Below are 10,891 nucleotides of genomic sequence, written 5' to 3' on the forward strand. Positions count from 1 at the left end.
TTGGAGGAAGACTCATTAACAACCTGCGATATGCAGATGATACAACCTTGCTTGCTGAAAGTGAAGAGGACTTAAAACATTTACTCATGAAGATCAAGGAGCACAGCCTTCAGTATGGATTACATCTCAATGTAAAGAAAGCAAAAATCCGCACCACTGGATCAATAAGCAACCATTCTTATCAACGGAGAAAAGATTGAAGTTGTCAAGGACTTCATTCTTCTTGGATCAATTATCAACACTCACAGAAGCAGCACTCAAGAAATCAAACAACGCATTGCATTAGGCAAATATGTTGCACAAGACCTTTTTAAAGTGTTGAAGAGTGAAGATGTCAGCTTGAAGACTAAGGTGTGCCTCATCCAAGTGATGGTATTTTCAATAACCTCCTATGCATGTGAAAGCTGGACAGTGAATAAGGAAGACCGTAGAAGAATTGACTATAGAGGAAGTTATGGTGTTGGAGGAGAATATTGAAAGTGTCATGAGCTGCCAAAAGAACCAATAGATTTGTTTTGGAAGAAGTGAAGCCACAGTGCTTCTTAGAGGCCAAGATGGCCAAACTTCATCTCTCATACTTCGGACATATTGTCACTGGAGAAGGATATCATGTTTGGGAAGGGTGAGGGTCAGAGAAAAAGAGGAAGACCCCTATGAGATGGATTGGCCAATTGACAACATCGATGGACTCAAGCATGGCAACAGTAGTGAGGTTGGCCCAGGATCGGGCAGTGTTTCATTCTGCTGTGCATAGGGTTGCTGTGAGTTGGTATTGACTTGATGGCACTTGACAACAACAACAAACTAAGGACCTGTTGTTAAGAACATAAAGAACATCGAATCCACATGAGATCATCTATAATGCTGCACTGCTAGAGACATTATCCCGGAAGTCAGAAGTCCGATAAGAATTCTTGACAGGATCAGTTGTATTAAAAATGCTCTGGATATTTTTATGAATTAAATGAAATAAGGAAGCAATAACCAGGGTGGTGGTGTGCTGTGGAATCAGTTACAACTCATAGCTACCCTGTATAAGATTTCCGAGACTAAGTATTTACAGGAGCAGAAAGACTCATCTTTTTCCCCAGGATCATCTGGTAGATTTGAATTGCTGACTTTTTGGATAACTGGATTGCATGCCTGAAAAGTCCAAACTGGAAACCAAAATCACTTGGAGCTAGAAAGTGGATTCAGAGATGGCTGTTAAGAATTTTAAAAACAAATGATTAAAGGAAAGCAAAAAATAAAAAATAAAAATGTGGCTATAGCTGGCAACGAATATGAAGTCAAACAAGGTGAGAGAAATAGCAGTATGCCCGAAAGCTGAAGCAATGATTCTGTAGGGAGTGAGAAATCAGGAGAAGGTACTGAAGGGAGATGTTGCAAGAGCAAAGACAATGAGAAGGAAGGGAGTAGAAAACCAGGACCTAAGGACTTACCTGGAGTCCCTGGGTGGTGCTAATAATTTATATGCTTGGCTAGTAACCCAAAAGTTGATGGTTCTAGTCCACTCAGAAACAACTTAGAAGAAAGAGCTATAAATTAGCCATTGAAATCCCTAGGGAGCACAGTTTCACTCTGACACTCATGGGGGGTCCCAGTGTGTAAGAATCAAGTTAATGGCAACTGTTGTGATGGTAACCCTCAGGGACAGAGGATCACCAGCAAAGGAGTCAGTGATATCAGGAAAATCCACAGTTTGTGGCATCACCGAGGCCACAAATACATGAAAGGGAGAAAAACAGAGAAGACTCTGTATTTTTCAATGAGGATTTTTTTTTTTTTTTTTAATATTTCTTCTCAGAGATACTTTTGGTGGAGCATCATTAAAAGAAATCATGTTTAAGTAGCGTGGATAGTGGCTGAAAGGTAAGTATAATTGTTGATTGGAGATATCTCTTCCTAAAAGTTTTGATATGCAGGAAAAAGATATGGTCAATTGGGACACATGGGGCTTGGACAGTTATTCCCAAAGGAAATGAAACCCGAATCATGCTTATTTCCTAATGAAGATAACCCAGAATTGAAGAAGAGTTCATGCTCTATGAGAGAGGGAATCATTGCTGGAGAAAAACCCTCAAGGGGAAAGAAAAAGAGATTTTTCATAAATGGCCAGAAGAATTAATCTTAGAAAACAAGATCTGTAAAAATGCTACTTATCTCCAATGAATGACTATGATTAAAACATAGTTTTAAATGAAAATCTAAGTGTTTAAACTATTTTACTTGATCAAATTAAATGCCTGAGAATAGTGAGGACAATTTTGAAAAGTACTAATCAACTTGTTCTATCACGTATTAATATCATTTATAAAGTTTCAATTATATTTTATGATGTGGGAATAAACTAGTCAGTGAAATGGAACAGGGTGTCTAGAAATAAGCCTAAAATAATATCTAAGAAGTTATTATGTGTCAAAGCAGTGAAGAAAACATTATTCATTAAATGTTGACTCCTAGCTAGGAAGCTATTGGGGAAGGAAAAAAAAAAAAAAAAAGATTAGATCCCTCTGTCAAATCATGTATTAAAATAAATTCTAAGTAGATTAGAACTTTAACTGAAATGATTAAACTACTAAAAGATAATGTATTGGATTTTAAGCATATTTTCAAAGACAAATAAACATGCAAATAGGATGATCCGTGGGCTCCATGGATTATATAATATTTTAAACCCTCAGTATAAGATCCAAAGTGGGCCCTAGTTGTGCAGTAGTTAAGCACTCGACTACAAAACAAAAGCTCAATGGTTCAAACCCACCAGCAGCTCCATGGGAAAAAAAGACCTGAGAATCTACATACTGTAAAGATTGTTGTTAAGTGCTGTGGAGTGGTTCTGACCCCGTATAGGGTTTCTGAGTCTGTAAATCTTTGCGGGAGAAGAACACTTCATCTTTCTCCCTCAAAGTGACTGGCGGGCCCAAATATAAGACCTCGTGGATCACAGTTCAGAGTTTATTATATGGGGCAGTGATAACTCTGGCATAGTCACTGTGAGTTGGAGTAGACTTGATGGCACCCAATAGTAACAAGATAGCATCCAAAGAAAATAAATCCTCTGTAGCTGTGAGAAATATGTTGTTGCTATGTGCTGTAGAGTCGGTTCAGACTCACAGCGACCCTGTACAGTGTTTCCGAGGCTGTAAATCTTTACTGGAGCATAAAGCCTTATCTTTCTCCCTCGGAACAGCTGGTAGTTTAGAGGATTCGTTAATAAATAACAAGGGAAAATCATTATATACTTAATCCTCAAATCTAACAATCATGAAAGAGTATAAACAAGAATTTATACATGAGGGAGATTTAAAAAGTTCATGGAAATAATCCATTATCATTCAACTCTATTTTTTCATGAACTTTTTGAAGCCCCCTTGTCTACACAGAGTAAAATATCCCCAATCTGCTCTCCCCTGAAAAATAACTATTTTTACGCAGGACAATATTGCTTTTCTTTTTTAGAGCTTTTCTGTAGTTCTCAAAGTATGTCTTGGTTTTGCAATCAGAAAAATGTATTACAGTGAATTCTTTATAGTGCATGATCCAGTGGTGGTTGTTTCAGGTATTTTATATTAAAAACACAAAAAAAATTCTGAGAAATCTTAGAATTATTTTTGCTCTGTATTTTTAAAAATTTGCAAAAAAAACACAAAAAAACCCAACCCACACTATATAATGTAAATTATAAAATTTTCTTTCAAACACAGTTAAGAAGTTCTTAACTTCTAATATCCAGGAATAATGCTGAAGAAATACCAACATGCTAACATTTTGTATTGTTTTCCATCGCTGTTGAGTTCATTAATACAACCAGTGACCATATCCTATACAGGGTTGCTATGAGTAAGAATCGACCGGATAGCACTTTACAGCAACAAGTGGCCATATGTTGTTGTTGTTAAGTACCGTGGAATCGGCTCTGACTCATAGTGACCCTGCACAGGATTTCCGAGGCTGTATAACTGCCATCAATTTGGCGCCGACCCATTGCAACCCTATACAGGGTTTCCAAGGAGCAGCAGGTGAGCTTGAATCACCAACCTTGTGGTGATTCAAACTTTGCAGTCACATTAACCCACAGTGCCACACCAAGATCATACAGTGTTGTAAAAAACAAATTGTGAGAAGTTTGTATGTTGTTTAAACTGAGTTGGGAAACTGAAGGATTTTAAGTTGAGGTACAAATGATTGATGCTCATTTGTTAGTTTAGGTTGCTGTATGGAGAATGAGTTATGGAGGAGGAGAATCAGTCTGCTGAGCAGAAGGTCACAGAGCAGTATGCGTGGAGGATGCTGATGGCTTGGACTAGGTCTAGAGCATTGGAATTGGAGGGGTTGATTTAGGATATAACTTAGAGGTGGGAGTACTTTTGTTGTTGAAATAGACGCTGGTTGAAAGAAGAAAAGGAGTCAAGAATGGCATGATGTCTTTGGTTAATTGGGTCATTTATGGTTCCATATGAGACAAGAAAGATAGGAGGAGGTGAAAATAAGGAAGTTGTCTTTGGACACCTTGCCATGCTCTTTGACATTTCAGTGGAATTTTCAAGTAGCCTGTAGGATAATGATAGAGGTCAATTTAGAGATATCAATTAATGTGTAATCTTAAAGACACGAGACTGGGAAGATTTCCGAGCAAGAGAATAAAGAAAGAAAGAAGGAGGAAAGACAGGCAGAGAGACAGAGAGAGAGAGGAAAGGAGAGGAAGAGAAGCAGACTTCCTAATACATTAATCTTCCAAAAATACGATTTTACTAAAGCCTGTGCCCTCTCTCTTACTCAAGGATCTCTTATGCGTCCTCATTTTTGCTAGAATTAAATTCACTTTCATGGTTAAGCTGCTAAATGAAAATCCTATCTCCAAATTCCCATTCCTCCAGTCCACTCTGATTTTTCCATATTCTCACAGTTTTTATCCCCTCCATTTTGATGGTTGATTGTTGTTTAGCTGTTTTATATATTTTCTCATCTTTCCCCCCTAGAGTATTATTTTGTGTGTATCCTTTTTAGCACCTAACACCTTGTCAGAGTCCTTGTGAATCTTCAATAATGTATGTTCAATTTAATGGTTCTTTTAAGGAATTATGTTTCGTCTAAAAATATAAATCGCATTATTTCAAGAAATACTTGTGGAAAATTTTGGTCACTGTATAATTTCTACTTTATGTTGCTGCAGGATAATGCACTAGACTGCAAGATCAGTTTGAACCTCAAGGTTGGCTGTTCAAACCCACCGACCATCGCTCCTTGGAAACTCTATACATGGTTGCTATGGGTCGGAACCAACTCAATGGCACTTAACAACAACACCAATTATTAAAGCATGGGTGTTGTTTATTGTTGTTTGTGGGGTGCTGGAAGGAAGATGTGAGATGAAGCAATTTTTCTGAATATGATTTTCTATTCTGTTTTCCATCCATCCAATAAATGATGTAACTGCAGCTTCCTGCTGCATAGGCCTTACATTTAGGGCACTCCCTGAAAAAATGGAAAGAATCCTAGAAATTTAGAAACATGAGGGGAACTTTAAAAAAAATTCATGGAAAATGGAATTGAAAGATATTAGAATTTCTCCATGAATTTTTTGAAGCACTACTACATTCATAAAAGAAGGGGCTTCAAAGAAAAGCCCTATGGGGTCTTTTTTGGTGTATTTCAAACATGCACTGTCCAGTACAATGACCACTGACCACACACGGCTACTGAACACTCGAAATATGGCTTGTCCAAATTGAGATGTGAGCTAAGTATAAGTGTATACACTGGGGTTTTGAAATAGTATACCAAATACCTATCCTCTATCCATATGGTGGTGACCTGCATGTTGCCTTGATGCCGGAAGCTATGCCACCAGCATTTAAAATACCAACAGGGTCAGCCACAGTGGACAGGCTTCAGTGGAGCTTCCGGACTCAGATAGACTGAGAAGGACCTAACTATCTACTACTGAAAAGTAGCCACTGGAAACCTTGTGGATCACAACAGAAGAGTGTCCAATTGGCTTGCTTTAAATACATCATCAGGAAGGACCAATTGCTAGAGGAAGGCATCATGTTTGGTGCAGTAGAAGAGCAATGTACACAAGGGCCACCCTCAGTGATATGAACAGACCCAGTAGCAGCAGCAGTGTTGGTGATTGTGAGGGTGCTACAGCGTCAGGCAGCCTTTTCTGTTCTACACAAGGTCACCATAAATTAGAGTTGACTCATTGTCAATCTAACACACACACAAGAATATAAAATGTCTCATTAATGGTATTTTATAAGCTGATCACATGCTGAGATGACAACCCGGGATCTATTGAGCTAAATAAAGTGCATTATCACAATTACTCTCACAAGTTTCTTTTTACCTTTCATATAAAAAAAAAAAAAAATGTGGCTACTAAAAATTTTCAAGTTTCACATGTGGCTCACATTTGGGTATTGTATCACATTTCTGTTGGATAGCGCTACTCTAAGCTCCTGTAACTCCACTCCTATCCCAAGGGGATGGGATTTCTCGCTTGCAGGTGACAACAACTAACTGAAGACTCCCTCCCTTGATTCAATGATGGTTGTTTCCTTTAATCTTTGAGAGGAGGGGAGGATGAAGAGAAAGAATCATGTGCTTGTTTTCAGCTCTCATTTTTCCAGATGTTCTTGAACCAACACCATTAGGGATAAGTTTGAGAGGCATATCAATGGCTTAAAAAGCAAAAAACAAAACCCACCACACACCAAAAAACACCAGTTGAGAAGTCATTTTAAACATGTCAGCCCTTCTAGTAATTATTTAAGATTGAAAACTTCAAAAGCCTAGACATTTTTTTCCCCCTTTCAAATTTTCCTCAAAATGTGCCAGGGCCAAGCAGAAATTATATGTGCCGAATATGGTGAAAAGGATTGTTTTGCTGCCAAGTCACTAACTGAGAATTTGGTTTTAATAAAAGGCCACATAACCCTTCATGAAACGTCAGGAATGTTCTATTTTAGTACTGGCCCTACCTGCTTTCCAGGGCTCTGCTAACGGGAATCTATGTAAGATGACAAAGAAAACAATTGAGAATTTACAGGCCAAATCTTGTAATTATATTAATGACATCTTCACTAGTATTCTCTGAAATACATTCAAGGGTTCTCAGTCATATGAAGAGGACTATCAATTTTATTTGTCTGTAAGCACTAGAAATTCATAGACACAGGGCGTCTTTTTTTCTTTTCTTCATGACTAGGTTGGCCCAGGATCGGACATTGTTTCGTTCTGCTGTGCATGGGGTCGCTATGAGTCGGTTCCGACTCGATGGCACCTGACAACAACAACAATGTTGGCTAAATCTGGAAAACAAGTCAAATGTCAATTATCAGATAACCAAGAGATCTCACAGATCCAGACAGATGCAGACAGCTCAAATTCGTCGTATACCTCCCGCCCATCACGCAAATCATTTTTTTCTGGTAGTTATCAAATATGAGTGGCTCTGACCCTCACCAATGCAGGTAGTTTAATTCATGAAATCCCCTTTTAAAGGCAGTTTAATCATTCCAACTACATTTTTTTTACAGGTTTCTAGCAAAAAAACATAAAAAGAAATAAAAAATTATAATGATAATTTAGTAATTCTCCAACCTTGAGTTTGGGCTTTTCTTGCGCTTAAGTGGTCATATATTTTATAAGCCTTGCTAATTTGCTGTTAAATTTGCTATTTATATGATCCTCGATGATTTGTTGGACTTCATTGAACAGAAAAGATTTTTATTAGCAGCCAGTGCTTTAAAAGAGGTGGTTTTTTTCACACCATCAAGGCCACTTTCTTAACATATTGACAGTTTTATGAGTGTAGTTGGATAAAGAACAGTTTCCTGTATCCAAAAGCATTTTGCATTCCATGGGGCAAAAGCTTGGGCTTTTAATTAGGATATAAGAGCCTTCCTTTCTCTCTCAACATTCCCTGGGGGCACAGAGAGGTAACACTTGGATTTGGATAGTTAATCACTTTTCCAGACTTCAATTCACTAAAATTAAGGAGGCTTTTGGGTCAAATGTTTACCTGGCTCTGGGCCAGTGCAAGATTGTATTTATTTCTACACATCTGCATTTTGTATACAGCCACACACAGGTTTTGCCTTTTCAATTAATTGAGGAAATTTTGCCTACTGCAAAAAAGCTTTAAAATGAATCCTGTTTCAAATCTTACCTGAACCTGTATACGGTATTTTGCAAAAGAGAAGCAACTCTAGCTTTCACCTGATGATGTTACTTTTCAGATTAGGACACACGGCATGTTCTTGTCATTCTTTTCAAACTTATCCTGACCTTACCATCAAGCATGTTTATAGGACTTTTAAAGTTTTATATCTCTGTTAAAATTTTCTTTATTGTTACAACCGGACCCAGCAACTCGTCTCTCTTTTCAGCGTGGTGTCAAGGTTTCAATTATGAAAACGATGAAAAACCATATAGTATGTGAACATTTGGGCACTCACATTAGAAGCCGAGTGATACGTTTTGTTAGTATGTTTGCTATATTTTTTTCCTTTGGGGAAAATATCAACCTCCAGATAATGCCCATTGGCCTGTGCCAAACTGGACTCCAACAAAAGCCCAGGAGAAGCCCAGCATTTGAAAGTCATGCCTGGTGGTGGTAGGCTAATAATAAAGACAATATGAGGACCTGAGAATCTCTTTACTTAAGTAACTGGTAGGCTTTTGATATGAAGATAGGTGCTTGTCATTTGTCCGACTGCCAATTTTATATCTAGTGACCATCTTGAGAAGACCAATCTTTTCGATGTGAAAATGAACAACAACAAAAACAGAAATCTTCAGAAAACATGAGTTTTTATCCCTTGCTTGAAAATCTGGCAGTTCTGGTAGCATAGTGGTTACGAATTGGGCTGTGAACCTCAAGGTCAGCAGTTCGGTTCCATGGGAGAATGATGAGGCTTTGTGCTCCTGTAAAGATTTACAGTCTCAGAAACCCTGTACAGGGTTGCTATGAATCGGAACCAACTCCACAGCACATTACCACCACCACTGGTAAATTTCAGCCAAATTTCACTATGGGTGGTGGTGGTGAGTGTGTGCTGTTGAGGTTTCTGAGGGTGTAGATGTTTATGGGGATAGAAAGTCTTATCTTTCTCCCACAGAGCAGCTGGTAGATTCAAACTGCTGACCTAGAGGTGAGCAGCACAACTCATAACTCACTATGCTACCAAGACTCCTTCCACTATGAATGGTGGTGATGATAGTGGTCGTGTAATGTCAAGTCGGTTCCAACTCATGTTGTTGTTGTTGTCAGGTGCCATCGAGTCGGAACTGACTCATAGTGACCCCATGCACAGCAGAACAAAACAATGTCCAATCCTGGGCCAACCTCACTACCGCTGTCACACTTGAGTCCATCAATGATGCCACCTGGCCAATCCATCTCGTTGGGGATCTTCCGCTTTTTCTCTGACCCTCCACCTTACCCAGCATGACATCCTTCTTCAGCGACTGTTCCCTCCAGACAATATGTCCAAAGTATGATAGACGAAGCTTAGCCATCCTGGCCTCCAAGGAGCACTGTGCAACCCTGTATAGGGTTTGTTTTTGGTTTTATTTTCTGTGTAGGGTTTTTGAGGCTGTACATTTTTACTGGAGTCTGGTGTGGTGCTGCAGGATATTCATATGAGGTGATAGAAAATACATGGTTTGGGTCAGGGGCACCTTAATCCTCAAACTGACATCTTTGTTCTGAACTCACTTAAGAGGTCTTGTGCAGCAGATTTGCCTAATGAAATACCTCATTTGATTTCTTGACTGCTGCTTCCATGAGTGTTGATGGCTGATCTGAGCAAAATGAAGCCTTTGACAACTTTAATCTTTTCTCCATTTACCTTGAAGCTATTTATTGGTCTAATGGTGAAAAGTTTTGTTTTCTTTACACTGAGGTACGTTACTCATACTTTTTACTCACTTCAAACATTTTGTGCCTAATAAGAATATATTTTGTGTCTAAAGCAATAGGAGCTCTGGTAGCATAGTGGTTACAAATCGGGCTGCGAACTGCAAGGTTAGCAGTTCAAAACAAACCAGCTGTTCTGTGGGAGAAAGATGAAGCTTTCTGCTCCTGTAAAGATTTACAGCCTCGAAAACCCTGTACAGGGTCGCTATGAGTTGGATCCGACTCCATGGCACATAACCACCACCAAAGAAATAATAATAGTATTCTCTGGAGCCATCTCTGATTGCTTCTGCTCTATGTTGTTTTGGTGTATTTATTTATTTGGTATGCTTTGTGTTTGTAAGGTTGTGTTCATTGGAAATTTACTAGGAGGAATTTTTCAATAAACTTTTTATTATGAATGAACTCAAAGTTTACAGAGCAGATCATCAGTTTTACATTCAGCAAATCATACACTTTCTTTCATCTCAATGATCACAATCCCCTCCAAGTAACTACAGTTATCCCACTTCCTCCCTATGGTTCCTATTTCCTTTCTACCCTCCTTCCCATCCTTCTGAACTTTATCCTGAGGTTCATATTGCCCTTGCATGGGATATCAAGGAGATTGTCTGATGATGTCCGCTTTCTGTTGGGTCACCTCTCTGTGGAATGGGCACAAATATTGATCTCTTCCAATCAGTCAGCCAGATAGTTGTCTTCCAAATTTCTTGTCAGAGATGAGTGAGTGCCTCCTGTGCCTCCTCACTTTCTTGAAAGATTTCAATATTTATTCCATTGATTCCTGGTGCCTTGTTCTTTGCCAATTCCTTCAATGCACCTTGGACTTCCTCCTTCAGTATCATTGGCTCTTGATCATATGCTACCTCTTGAAACGTTTGAACATTAACCATTTCCTTTTGGTACAGTGACTGTGTATTTCTTCCATCTTCTTTTGATGTTTTCTGCATCATTCAATAATTT

The sequence above is a fragment of the Chrysochloris asiatica genome, unplaced genomic scaffold (assembly GCF_000296735.1).
Source record: "Chrysochloris asiatica unplaced genomic scaffold, ChrAsi1.0 scaffold00054, whole genome shotgun sequence".
Lineage (NCBI taxonomy): Eukaryota > Metazoa > Chordata > Mammalia > Afrosoricida > Chrysochloridae > Chrysochloris > Chrysochloris asiatica.